Genomic DNA, 14140 nt, shown 5'->3' on the forward strand with positions numbered 1-14140 from the left:
TAACTCTGCTGTCTTTCATCAATTTTATTGGGGAATTTGTCTAGATTAGGAAGCTGCCTTACCCTGAACTGCAATATTGGTTCTTCTAGCTCAGCACTGTCTACACGGACTGGCAGCAGATCCCCCGGGGATTCAACCTGGGGACTCCCTGCACGCAAGTAAGTGCTCTACCACTTCACTGTAATATTACAGCCGCAAGCTGGACCAGCTCTCTTAGTTTTACGAAAAGCAGGATTGCCAGGCAGTGTGGTGGTTTTGCAAGCGGGAGGGTTTGTAGGCTGCATTAGGGAAGAGGGAGAGAAATAAAAACCTGGTCATTCCCTAAACTCAGTGAAACTGTAATCCACGCACCCCAAACAAAGCCACTCAACTCAACAGTAAAATCCCATTAAATTCAAAGGCTGAGAGCTCAGTCCTGGCCCGCTGCCAGCCAGTGCAGACAACACTGAGCTAGATGGACCTAAGCAAGTGTCTGGGGCAGCTTCCTATCCATGCCCAGGTTAAGTAGCAGGCGCCACTAATCCTGGCTCAGGGCTTACGCTCTGCACTGTCGCCGCAGCAACCGATTGCTTCGGTGTTCAAACTGCCATTAGGGGAACCCGGCCCGAGAGAGGCGCCCAGGAACCGAACGCGGGGCTCCCGGGGACGCCGGCAACGAACGCTCTAACCTCTGCGCCACTCGCGGCAAAGCGCGGAACGCTGCGGTCTGGGGACACCTATGAAGGGGCGGGGAAGGCGCAGCCGCGCTCCCGTCGGGAGTTCCCACGGCAACACCCCCCCCAGCGCGCGCCCCCGCCCGTCACTTATCACGAAGGGGAGGGGAGAGGGAGAGAGAATCGCCAAACGCACCCGAGGACTTTTGACCTCCTCGCGCCCACCGTCGCTTCTCCCCCCCCCACCTCAGGTTGAAAAAGCTCTCCTCAACCGCTCCGGTTCACTTTATTTCCACCCCCCACTCGCTTCCCCAACCCCCTCCTCTCCCACCGCACCGCCACTTTAAACCCGGCTTCCTTATGGCCGCTCCTCCTCTCCGCAGGGCGCCCGTCGAGAACCGCACTGCCGCCGCCACCGTCATCACCGCCGCCAATATGGCCGCTCTGAGGGAGCGAGCGGGCTCGGCTCCCGAAGCCTTAAGGCCCTCCCTCTTCTCCCTCAGCTCCTTTCTGAGGCCGCGCCGCGCGGGGCTTCACGGGAGTTGTAGTGCCGCGAACGACCAGACGCGCCTATAGTAGCCCGGGGCGGAACCGCGCCCCGGGACTACGTTTCCCAGGGACCCAGGGGACGCCTGCCCGGAGGGGCCAATGGGAAGGCTCTGTCTTTCCTTTTCCCCGCCCCCCTCCGCCTCCGCCCCCTGCCGAGCCACAGAAGGATGATGTAATTGCAAAGCGGCTGAAGGGCGGGGCGGTCCTTCTGCGCTGCAATTCATTGTGCCAGACCCAGATCGGTGTGCAGCCTCCTCCTCCCTCCCCCTGCTGTTGCTGCTTCCAGCAACCAGAGCAGCAGCAGCAGCAGCACCAGTGACTGAATCCCAAGCAAAAGGGGGCGGGAGTGGGTGGCTTGGTTGGTTGGGGAGGAAGCGGCGCACACACACGACCTTCTACAGTTTGCATCCCAAGGGAACTGCTTCGCAAGCTTTGCCCCGCTCATGTCTAATTAAGTGACTTGGTTTCCAACCTGGCCTCTTGGCTTATGTTCTTTGTAAAGGGCAGGGAGCAGCCGTCCCAAACCAGGTGAGTTGCGCGATGCTTTTTTTTTAATTTTATTTAAAGCATTATTTCCCCTTCTTCATATCTATCAGCTTGCTAGTCTGTCTAAAATCCGGAACGTGTTGTGGATGCATGCATCGGCGGCGGCGTGGGGAAGGGTTGGGGTGGAAACACGCTTTGTCTCCTGGTTTCTCTCCCCTCCCTGCTGTTTGGATGCAACATCGCCCAAAGCAAAGTGATAATGATAATGAGCCGCCTCCTAACTCCGAAGATTATTGATGAGCCCCAGCAACAAAGCCTTGGAGTTGTCTGCAAACCCGGTGTTTCCCCATTCTCCTCCTCCTCCTGTTTTTTCTTTTTCTTTTTGGGAAAGGAAAGGTTACATGTGCGGAATCCCTACAGAGACGGGCTTGCTTGCTGAATGCATATCAGACAGTGTTTCTCTGCCTGCCTGCCTCTGTCCTCTTTCTTCCTCTTTCCAGATGTTGGGGTGTGAGTGTCTGGGACGGTTGAAGCACCTAATTGTGGCATTGACTGAACATAGCCGGGTGTGTTCGTGTTTTGGGGGGCTGCGGTGGAGAGTCTTTGGCACGTTGAGCAATTACTGGGTGCGAAAGAGATGATTTAATACAAGCTTCGAAGACTTGAGTCAGCTCCTTCCCCATCACTCTTTCTGCCTCCTTTTTTTGCAAGATCAGTAGAGGATAGAAATGTGTGTGTGTTTAAATGTCAGAAATGTTTACTTATTGGAAATGGCTCTCGTCTTTTTTTTTTTAAAAAAATGACATAAGCAATAGTCATAGGGGTAGGCGAGTGGTGTTTAAAATAGAGAAAAGATAATAGCCCTCCAGGACCCCACACCCTGGGTACATTTACTCAGAAGTAAGCTCCACTGAGTTTGATGGGCTTAGGCTGCAGTCCTAAGCACCCTTGGACTTAGTGGAATTTACTTCTGAGCAAAGTGCATAGGATCACACTGTAATTTCCTATAGGGAGGGTGCAGTCCTACTCTCTCTTGGAAGTTTATCGTGTTGAATAAAATGGGACTTGCTTCCACCAAGAGTATTTGAAAGGATTGGTCTATAAGATATACTTTTGCATGCATGTATGGGAAGGCTGAGATCCTAAGCATGCTTACTAAGAAGTAAGTTTGATTCAGCTTGGTGGGACTTGTTTCTGAGGAAGCCTGCATCCTATCCTGCTACATAACCAATATGTTGCAATGAGTATTCCCACCTCCCAAAAAACCTCACCTCATTCCCCACTCCTGTTTTTGCTTTTCTTTATGATGGTTGCTAACAGGCTTGGAATCTCTGTGTGTGTGTGTGCGTGCGTGTGTGTTTTCAACTCTGTAAAAACTTTGGCCACACACTAACGACAAATTCCAAATGACCATATGCAAGCCATAAATTGTCAGGGAAGTGGCTGTACTGGTCCAGTTTTATTCTCTTGGCAACCAGAATCAGTCACTCACTATTCTTAATGCTGCCAAGATGCTCAGAGAGATGGAAGGCCCTGGGAATGTCGGGAGAAATGCCTGATTGGAGAGGGGAAAAGCAAACATTGACACAGCAAGGACTTGGGCTGTTCTGGCGTCTTAAAATAGTCCGAAAGTTTCCTATTGGTCCTCTTCATTTTTTTCAGGAACCATCCTCAGTTTTGCGAAGGTGGATCTATGTAGCCTGAGCCTCTGAATGTCAACTTGGGAAGTAAGCATCACTGAGTTCAGCAAGTTTGCATAGCTTGCAGCTGTGTTTCGGATGCTTGGGCACCCTGATGAATTGAGTGCAGTCTTGTCAAAAGCCATACAAGTTGCAATACTTGCGTTTCTGATAAGGCTGAATTTTAGTTGAAGGGTCACCATTGCTCACTCCCCCACCCCCAAATATTAATTTTGCGGAGTGTGTGGGAATCTGCAAAACTAAATGTGACAGCTCTTTCTCTTCTTGTGATTGAGAATCCAATGTGTGGGGAGGAGATTAGAAGAGGGAAGTTACCTTCCCCCCACCCCCAACATGAAGTTGTGTGTGGGTAAGGGAGAATGAGTTAGGTCTGCTCAGCCCAGTAGCTTAGCGTATGACAAATCAGTGTCTTAGTCCCAGCCCCACTGCATTATAGGGATTGTGAGGGTTTATTATTCTAACTTGCAAGAACTCCTGACTGCACGTTCTGTGCTACCACTGGCAGAAATATGCTGCGCCGCAGGCGGATAAATGCTCCATGCACTGGGAAGGAGCTTTAAAAACATTGCGTTCCCTGCATACAGAGTTGTTCCTTAGGGAAGGGCTTTTCTACAGCCTGCGTGCAGGGAGAGTAGCACCTCTATCAGCCCCATCACCTGTTGTTCCAGTGCAATCCGAAGGGGCTTATTTCCAAACAAACCTGCTTCAGTGCATTTGAGATGCGCTGGCTGCAATGGGATTCTGCAGAACTGGCTCCAGGTTTCAGGGAGCTCTTGGCATAGTGCCCTCTGGTGGAACGCCTCATGTGTCATTAGCTTCCTCCTCACCTGGAGTGCTTCCCTGGCAGGGGTGGGCAGCCATGGCTATTTGGGCTGCTGCTTTTGATTTTCCCACAATGCTCCTGATGCAGCATCAGTCATGGGCAATGTGGGAAATTAAAATGGCAGCTCCCCACATCCAGCTGCCCAGCTGGGAGCAAAGGCATCCTGCTGGGGCGCTAGGAGCTGCCCAGGATGCTGCATCTTGACACTGGCTCTGGAGCCCTTATCCTAACTTGAGCTCTCACAACTTATTTGGGAGCAATCATAGGTTTTTTGGGGGGGATTATATGTTGCCAGAGTATATGTTTCTTATGCAAACATATACTCTGGCAGCATATAATCCCAAATAAACCAAAGGATTGCTCCCAGATAAGGATAGCTCAGCATGAGACTTTTAATCTCAGGGTTGTGGGTTTGAGCCTTAAAGGTAAAGGGACCGCTGACCATTAGGTCCAGTCGTGACCGATTCTGGGGTTGCGGCGCTCATCTCACTTTATAGGCCGAGGGAGCTGGCGTACAGTTTCTGGGTCAGTTGGCCAGCATCACTAAGCCGCTTCTGGTGAACCAGAGCAGTACACAGAAACGCCATTTACCGTATTTTTTGCACCATAACACTCACTTTTTTCCTCCTAGAAAGTAAAGGGAAATGTCTGTGCGTGTTATGGAGGAAATGCCTACGGGTGGCATGCCTACGGATTTTCCTCCTCTAAAAACTACGTGCGTGTTATGGTCGGGTGCGTGTTATAGAGCGAAAAATACGGGTACCTTCCCGCCGGAGCGGTACCTATTTATCTACTTGCACTTTGGTGTGCTTTCGAACTGCTAGGTTGGCAGGAGCAGGGACTTAGCAACGGGAGCTCACCCTGTTGTGGGGATTCGAACCGCCGACCTTCTGATCGGCAAGTCCTAGGCTCTGTGGATTAACCCACAGTGCCACCCACGTCCCATTATGCAAGCATATACTCTGGCAGCATAAAATCCCCAATAAACCAAAGGATTGCTTCCAGATAAGGATAGCTCATTATGAGACTTTTAATCTCAGGGTTGTGGGTTTGAGCCTTACGTTGGGTGAAAGATTCCTGCAGTGCAGGGGGGTTGGACTAGATGACCCTCAGGGTCCCTTCCAATTCTGCAGTACTGTGGTTTAAGTGTATTCTGGACTGTGGTTGGAAGCAAGCTCATTGACAAGCGGCATTCTATTCAGTGCCCCACCCCAATAGCTACTGGGTTTACAATGCCTTTGGAGAGGGTGTTATGGGATCTGGCTAAAGAGTCAGGCAGTGGGGCTTGTGGCTTTTATTAAGAGACCCCTCCCCCCATCACCTGTAATTAATGCAGTTGATGAAAGCACTATGTGGAAGAACAGTGGGATCCCAAGTTAAATCCCACTGATTTCAACAGCTTGTCTGTAAAAGCATACAGAGGAGAAAAACTGGTGTTTGTGTGTGTGTGTGAGAGAGAGAGAGAGAGAGACAGAGACAGATAGTGTGAGTGTGATCTGTCTTAAGTGGTTTGTGGATTATAGGCCTGGCGTCATTGTGTTGGTTCCTGTACAGAGTTCCTTCCCTGGAAGGGAACGGCTCGAATTGAATCCATATGGCCGGCTAGCTGCCTCTCCTCCGCCGCTGCTGCACAGATTTGTTCCTGTGCTTCCCTTGTGTAACTGACACTGTTTTGTCCTCTGGCAAACTTTCATTGGAATAGCATTGCCCTGCGTGACATGAGTTCGGGATGAACAATGAAACCCCCTGTTCCTTGAGATCAACGCGTTTGTAAACACTGACACAATGGCCACAAAAGCCGATATTGCAGCACATCCTATTTGATATCATTTTCTTTAATCTTGCGAGTGCCGTTCCCTTCCCGAGGGATAGACATTCCTCAGCTCAACCGCCTTGCATTTATATTTTATCTGATCTCTTTTCCTTCCTTTCTTATTGTTGCCAAAGGAAAGCAACAATGCAGCGACAGCCCAGGTCCCTTCTGCTTGCCATAGATTTCTTTATTTCTTTTGTGCCTGGAATTGCTTCTTTTATTTTACCCTCCTCATCTTCTCCACCCCCACCCCTTTTTCTTGGCAAGTTGGGGGTAAAGAAATATGCAGTTTCCTGCACTGGCTATAAAAGCAGAGGTTTTTCTAGGAGCAGTTTGCCTTGGCCCAGAAGGACGAGCTTTGAAAGTTCAGCCTGATAAGTTTGTGCTGGGGGCTTCCTTGGTGAACTGGTGATATGTGAGCTATGAGAAAACTATGCAAGGACTTTAGGAAAAAGGGCGTGTTGGAGTCTCAAATCCAAACAGCACTTTTGGAGCATATGTTGTTCATATAGTCGTTAAAGTCATTTGTGTTACTGTGGGCTTGTTCATTGTTGTTGCTGTTTTTATTTTTATTTTTAAATGCCCTACTATCCATTGTTCCTAAGGTTTGGGATGGGTGGGGTAACAATGCCATAATCCAAAGAACAAATTATAAACAATAACAACAACTCTTCATAGTTTCAGTTCTGTGCACACTTAATTGGGGCAAATCACTTTTGGCCCCACCAAGTTCAATGTGATTTACCCCAAGTATAAGCATGCAAACCTAATTTTAATTGTCACCCAGCCACTGTAGCACTTTCCTGAGCTTTGCAGTCTAGTCCAATGCCTGTTTGTTCCAAACAGCCATTGGACTGGACTGCAAAGTTAAGCAAAGCACTGGGTTGCTGTAGGTAGTGCTTTATTCCGAGTGGAAAATCCACCCACTTAGATTCTGTAGAGAAGAAGAGCCTGTGCGGAAATAAGCTTTTGCAAGTGCAGCTGCCGTGGAGATACTTCTGGATTCTCATTTGGGCCCCATTGAATGGCACTTTGGGTTGCAGATGTTCTTCTCCATCTGGGCCTGCTGTTTATTGCAAGCTCATAGAGCTCGGTCAGAGACATGGGATTGCTGGTGATCTCCTTTATCTTAGGGCCGTCTCAGTGATTTGAAGTGGACAGCCGATTTGCAGAATGGACCCTTTTCAAGCTGCTTCAGAAGTCACTTGAGCTGACCCACTGGGATTCTAACTAGCATGCCCACCCTGACATCTCAAAGACCAGACACAGATAGCCTGATTCAATTATTTGTGGAACGGCCTATTAGTCTTTTATTTTCTACCACTAAATAATTAGTATGGCAGTATTTGCTACTTTTGGAGGACCTTTAAAGCAGGCATAGGCAAACTCGGCCCTCCAGATGTTTTAGGACTACAACTCCCACCATCCCTGACCACTGGTCCTGTTAGCTAGGGATGATGGGAGTTGTAGTCCCAAAACATCTGGAGGGCCGAGTTTGCCTATGTCTGCTTTAAAGCGTTTGAGCAAAAATATGTTATAAAGGATGGGTGAGGTGGGGTGGAGTGAGAGCCTTTGCACTTCCTAAAAGTAGAGAGGGCTATAACTACAGACCCTCCAAGTGTCCCTATTTCCCCAGGACAGTCCCGGATTTACAGAAGCTGTTCCAGTTTCTGATTTGATTCCAAAAGGTCCCACTTTTCCTTAGAACGTCCCTATTTTTGTCTAAAGAAATATTGGAGGGTATGGTGTTAGACAATCACCAAGCCAAGGAGATAAGTAATTATACATACAACCTTTAGAAGACATCTGTATAGGAAAGTTTTTTAATGTTTAATGTTTTATTTTGGTTTTATACATGTTGGAAGCCGCCCAGATTGGCTGGGGCAACCAAGTCAGATGGACAGGGTATGAGTATTATTATTATGAAATAGGACATCCTTATGTTCATCAAATAAATGTTGGAGGGTATGTAATTATAGCCAGCAAAAAATACATGCAAGTCATAGAGCAAATATGTTTATAGTTTGCGTTTAAAAGATATCCCAAACATTGAGTTGCCTAGACATCTAAACTTGTTATTTTTCTTCTTTCCTGCACAGCACTAGCATATTGATTTTTGGTCTTGAGACTGGGGAATAAAAGGTTGGTTTTTTAAAAAATCAGTTCTTACCATCTTATGTGCAAAATAAGATGGCTAGCCCTGATTAAAAAGCAGCCAGGAGATCCAGGACTGAATTCACTTTCAGTGAAACTAGAATGTTTGTGACATGGAAATGTTGGGCCACCTAGGTTTAGACCGGGGAAGCCCCTTTCCCATACAGCTGCCTGCTGGATTGGTGGAACGTAGGTAGCAATCAGACCACTGGTCCATCTAGATTAGTATCGTCTACAGCACTAACTGTGGGACGCGGGTGGCGCTGTGGGTTAAACCACAGAGCCTAGGACTTCCCGATTAGAAGGTCGGCGGTTCGAATCCCCATGACGGGGTGAGCTCCCGTTGCTCAGTCCCTGCTCCTGTCAACCTAGCAGTTCAAAAGCACGTAACGTGCAAGTAGATAAATAGGTACCGCTCCAGCGGGAAGGTAAACAGTGTTTTCGTGCGCTGCTCTGGTTCTCCAGAAGTGGCTTAGTCATGCAGGCCACATGACCTGGAAGCTGTACGCCGGCTCCCTCGACCAATAAAGTGAGATGAGCACCGCAACCCCAGAGTTGGCCACGACTGGACCTAATGGCCAGGGGTTCCTTTACCTTTACCTTTACAGCACTAACTGTCAGCAGATCTCCAGAGTTTCAGGCAAGGATCTCTTCCAGCTTGTTCCTGGAGATGCCGGGGACAGAATCTGGGGCCTTTCTGCATGCAGTGTAGATGTTCTACTGCTGAACTACGTCTGTTCCCTGTCAGTTCTCAGGCTTGCTTCATCTTTTGAGATGATTGTTGGGTGGGATAGAAGTTGTATGTTGATCTATATCATAGAATCAGAGTTGGGACAGATCATCTAGTCCAACCCCCTGCAATGCAGTTGTCCCATACAGGGATTGAACTTGCAAGTTTGGCGTTATCAGCACCATGCTCTTACCAACTAAGCTATCCAGGCTGATATAAGCCCCTGCATGTGAAGCCAGAGATTCTAGCCCTGTAGGCTTCTGTACCTGACTAACACATCAACTACTCACACTGTAAGCAAATTAACAGACAAGCAGGTTGGAAATAAATGTGGGAATTAGCAGCACCCTGGAGGATTCTGCGGTGGCCTTTCTTGGTGGATAAGGAGTCTTCTTTGTTGTGCTGCCTCCTTTTAGTGCAATGATTTAAATGGCGAAACGATCCCTTTGCAGTAACTGTACCTTGTTGACAATCCTATGTCATTTTAACTGAAACAGGGGTTGCGGATTGCCTGTTTTGTTCAAGTGGCACAACGGGAAAGTTAAGCTATGTGTAAGGTCTAATTTTGTCACTCACTGCCAGCACTGGGATGTAGGCTTCAGCAGCAGGAACTAACACGAGTAGCTGCTGGATTTTGGGGTGACGGGGCTGGCATTGGCCTGAGGTTCATGCAGAACATTCATGGTTTGGGGTCTACGCTGCAGTGTCCTGAAGTGAGCAGGAGGCAGCTGCACGGAGATGGTCAGCCAGACAGGCATGGCTTAAAATAGGCCATTGGCACAGGCAACCCCGCAGCCGTGACCTGGGAGTATTTATGGCTCAGCTAGGTTAGGGAAGGCCGTAGGCTGTCTGGTGAGGACCTGAGCAGGATAGTCCCACCCCTATTTATTCACTTGTCTGAGAAAACATTTGGTCTGCTTAATGCTAGGAGGGAAAGACTCTAAGCAGTGTACATATAAACTAGAAATAGCATAAAATCATTAAAAACGGCAGGAGAATACTGGAAACGCAGAGGCACAGAATCCAGGGGATCAGGGAAGTCTGAGCACAGTCATGTTTTCAAGAGGAGATAAGTAGTCTTCAAGAACTTGCTGTAAGGAATGCCAAAATGCAGTCCATACACAACCTGCTTCAAATCCTATTGCTAGTCGTAAGGGCTGTATTGACTTCCAGGCCTGGGTAGTTGAAAATGTGTGCGATCTGTCCTTGATATACCTGCCTAAACATTTCATCTCCAGAGGTTGTTGAGCTACAGTTCCCCTCAGCCCCTGCAAGCATAGCCGATGGCTTGGGATGATGAGAGTCCAGCAACATCTGGAGGACCAAAGCTTCCCCACACATGTCCTGAAAGGACTTGGGGCTTTAGAGGTCAGCACCAGCGTTGGCTGAAGATGCCAACAGTTTTGCTCCTACGCGGCAGACACCGTTTGAGCTGATTGCCCTTGGTGAACTGTGTTTAAAGGCACTACCAAGTGAAGCACTGTAATTGGATGTAGCAAGTTTGTGAGTCACTGATGGAATTTGCCTCAGATAGGAGAGAAATGGTGTGTGTGTGTGTGTGTGTGTGTGTGTGAGATGTGTATGGGGGGGGGGCGTTGGTTGGGCAAAGGGGTAGGTGGGGCCAGCGAGCGGAGCCCTTAGTGTGGGGCATGCATGTAAAATCTTGGTGCAGTGGTTAACCACTGCTTCTTTCAAGGGGCCTTTAAATATGATGAACTTTATGATTAGTTGTGTTCAGTGCCTTGGGAAATCATTTGAAGCAGAGAACAAAGGACAAAGTACTTGCAGAGCGCCATATTTTTTGCATTAGTTTAGGAAAGGCCGAGTTCATTTTTTCCTCTCATCCTTCTCAACACTTCATGAAATTTCATCCTGCAGTAAATAAGCTGTTCACTTAGTGGCGCAACTGTGTTGACACGAACCGAACACTTTAGTTTTATTTGTAGCAACACCTGCAGTTCTGATAGCTGAGCTTTTTGCCTTAACAGTTTGTTTAGACATCATTTCTCCCTAACAAGCTTGGGGTTATTAACCAACTGAGCTATCCCTGGTCATTCAAAATAGGAAGAGTCTTTCTGGTAGTTCTCCCATCCTGTGGGTCAGGGGTAGGGAACCTCCAACCCATGGGCCAGATCAGGCCCATCAAGGTGTTTGGGATGGCCTGCCAGCCCCCTTGCAGTTGTGCCTCTTCCTTACCTTGCAAAGAGACCTCCTCTTGTGCACTGGCATCGCTAACAGATTGACATGCTCTGGAAACAGAAAGGGCAAGGATGGTAAGCAAGAGGAAGAAGTGGAGATTTTGCAAGGTTAGAATGGAAGAGGTGGTTCCCTGAAATTTACACCCATTTGTTCCACTCCTACCCCCTGGAGCAACAGTGCAAATCTGCCTCCTCTTCTACGTGGAATCCTTTTAGGTATTTGGAGGTAGCTATCTCGCCTCTCCTGAATCTTCTCTTCTCCATGCTAAATGTACTCTTTCAGCTGTGCTTTGCAGGACTTGGTTTGCAGACCCCTTACCATTCTGGTATCCCTCCTTTGAACACACTCCAGTTTGTCACTCTCCTCCTAAAAATGTGGCATCTAGAACGAGACACAGTACCCAGAGTGTCTCAGGAACTGTAGTTTGTGAAATGGTGTGCTGTTTGGTGTCCTAGGGCTCACTGATGCCAGTGTTTGAAATTAGACAGTGTTTGAAATTAGCCATGCGCCAAGTGCATTTTGCACCCTGGCTATCGACCCCTTGCAGCCAAGTGATGATGCCCGGGCACCATCCCTGCATGCCTGGGGATCACTGGATCTTGATTATTTTAACACACTAATACCACATCCTGTAGAATTCTATCAGTTATATTTTACCTGCACAATCAGAATGAATTTCAGGGACCAAAAACCTTTTTCCTGTACATTCTGAGCAGGAGCAGTCACCATTAAGAAAAAGAGGCTGGAATAGGCCAATATATATGCGGACTGTCCTGCTATCAAGTGACCTTTCTTTTTTAAGTTCCCAAAGTTCTTAACCTAGCTCATGGTTGTCATCTGAACTAGCCAACTGCTTTTAACTGATAATCACAGTCGGTCCACCATTGCAGTTAAGTCTGCAACAGGGAAATCCATGTATTGGGTCCTCCTGGTGGCATTTGAGATTGAATTCATTTTCTTCTCCTTCCGCCATGCTGTTCCTGTGGCCTCCCTGCTGCTGCTGCTTCTTTTTAAATAAATAATCTTTTTAAAGAACCCAAACTTTTTGTGCTGCTTGCAGTCAGCAATTGCGACCACGCTTCAGCAGAGCAAATCTGTTGAGTAAGGCTGTGCTGTTTGTACATGGTTGCCCCCCCCCCCCCGATGTGCTTTTTCAAACAGAACAGGTGAGGGAGGTCACCCTTTAAAGGTTGTGGTTCCTTGTCATGAATTGCTTGAGTGCCCTGTGAAACAGTTTTTTTTTGGCAGCAAGAACCAGGAGGCCTAACTTCACCTCTGTTACATACAGCAGAGCTGCAGCTGGGCACCTTATCAAATGGAAGACCTGGTTTTGTTTACTTTTTGTCTTTGGTACATCCGCTATCTGTCAGTGAAAACTGGCTCCAAGTTATGGTACATGAACTTGCCTATTACTTACAGGCCAGGAAATAGCAGACATGCCCCCAGGGAGCCGTCTCGCACCCATCAGACCCAATCCACTTCCTAATGAACCAGCCATCTGATAAGTGTCCATCTAAATGGATGTCATTAAGAAACTTCCCTCTCCTGATAGAACCGTTTGCCTTGAGTCATTAACAACTCTTACCATCCCCATTGGCTGGGCCAGGGGCAGCTTGTGATGTGGAAACCCCAGTTAAAAAAGCAAAGGAAGCCTGATTGGCCCAAAAGAAAAATGGCCATATTATTGCAGTACTTTGACCAGCTGAACATTCACAAAATTATGTGCAAACTTTTGAGTTCTCCAGAACTCTTCGCATAGCTGTCAACGTTCAGATTTGAAAGTAAGGGATCAGCAGCCTTGCAAATAATGGATCAGCAGCCTCACCTGTCCTGGGGAAAGTCTACGGGTTATCTAACAATCCGGGATAGCAGCAGGAAGCAGGGGGAAACGGCACTGGAATAAGCGAATTTCCCACAAAAAAAGGGAAGGTTGATAGCTATGTCTTCGTCAGGCTAGACAGTAAACAAAGGGGGGAAAGCAGGGGAAGATAAGTTTATTAGTGCTTGTATGCCTAATACCAGACTAGCTGGTATATGTCATATTTGCATAACAGCGCAATAGATATCTGTCCTCCCCCCTCTTTTCTTGGTGAAGAGTTCTGGAGAACTCGAAAGCTTGCACATGATTTTGTTGTTGTTTAGTCGTTTAGTCGTGTCTGACACGTTTAGTCGTGTCTGAGCTGTCCCTATTTATCTACTTGCACTTGACATGCTTTCGAACCGCTAGGTTGGCAGGAGCTGGGATGAGCAACAGGAACTCTCCCCGCTACGGGGATTTGAACCGCCGACCTGATTGGCAAGTCCTATGCTCTGTGGTTTAACCCACAGCGCCACCTGCATCCCTGCTGAGAGTTGTTAGGAGGCACCAATTTCCCTCACAGAGCTACAATTCCCAGAGTTCCTTGGGAGGAACGGTGGGTTGTTAAACCATGACTGATAATGAGAGCATTTTAAATGTGTGGTACATATGTGGCCTTAGAGTCAACAGTCAGGTTTTTCAGGATTTTGCATGGGGGTGGAGGCATTGTGTAGACATCTGGTTCTTCATCTCAGCAACATGTCTTGAGTCAGCTATGTAAATGCTTCTAATTTAAGAAGCTGGTCCCTCGAAAAAAGAAAAAGCCACAGTAGGATGACATTTTGGTTTGCCCTACTGTGGATTTTCCTAATTCAGGGAGTGATACTATGGCCGGTTGTTGTTGTTTAGTTGGTTCACGAAGAGTCGGACACGGCTAAACAACAACAACACACCATAGTGTTACTGTTATTGTTGTTTTGTTGTTTAGTCGGTTAGTCATGTCCGATTCTTCGTGACCTCATGGACCAGAACACGCCAGGCACCTCTGTCCTCCACTGCCTCCCGCAGTTTGGTCAGACTCATGCTGGTAGCTTCGAGAACACTGTCCCACCATCTCGTCCTCTGTCGTCCCCTTCTCCTTGTGCCCTCCATCTTTCCCAACATCAGGGTCTTCTCCAGGGAGTCTTCTCTTCTCATGAGGTGGCCAAAGTACTGGAGCCTCAGCTTCACGATCT

The 14140-nt window shown here is 47.9% G+C and overlaps 1 protein-coding gene across 1 annotated transcript in view; it reads left to right on the plus strand.

The window, feature by feature from the left end:
* The first annotated feature begins 902 nt into the window (after positions 1–902).
* The window catches only part of RAB30 (RAB30, member RAS oncogene family), a 42491-nt gene continuing 29253 nt past the window's right edge, over positions 903–14140 (plus strand). Inside the window, exon 1 of the mRNA XM_083737470.1 lies at positions 903–1730. The gene's annotated coding sequence lies outside the window, so the exon portion shown is untranslated. The remainder of the gene's footprint in view (positions 1731–14140) is intronic.

Source organism: Podarcis gaigeae (genome assembly GCF_964106915.1).
Source record: "Podarcis gaigeae genome assembly, chromosome: 4".
NCBI classification, from domain to species: Eukaryota; Metazoa; Chordata; class Lepidosauria; order Squamata; family Lacertidae; genus Podarcis; species Podarcis gaigeae.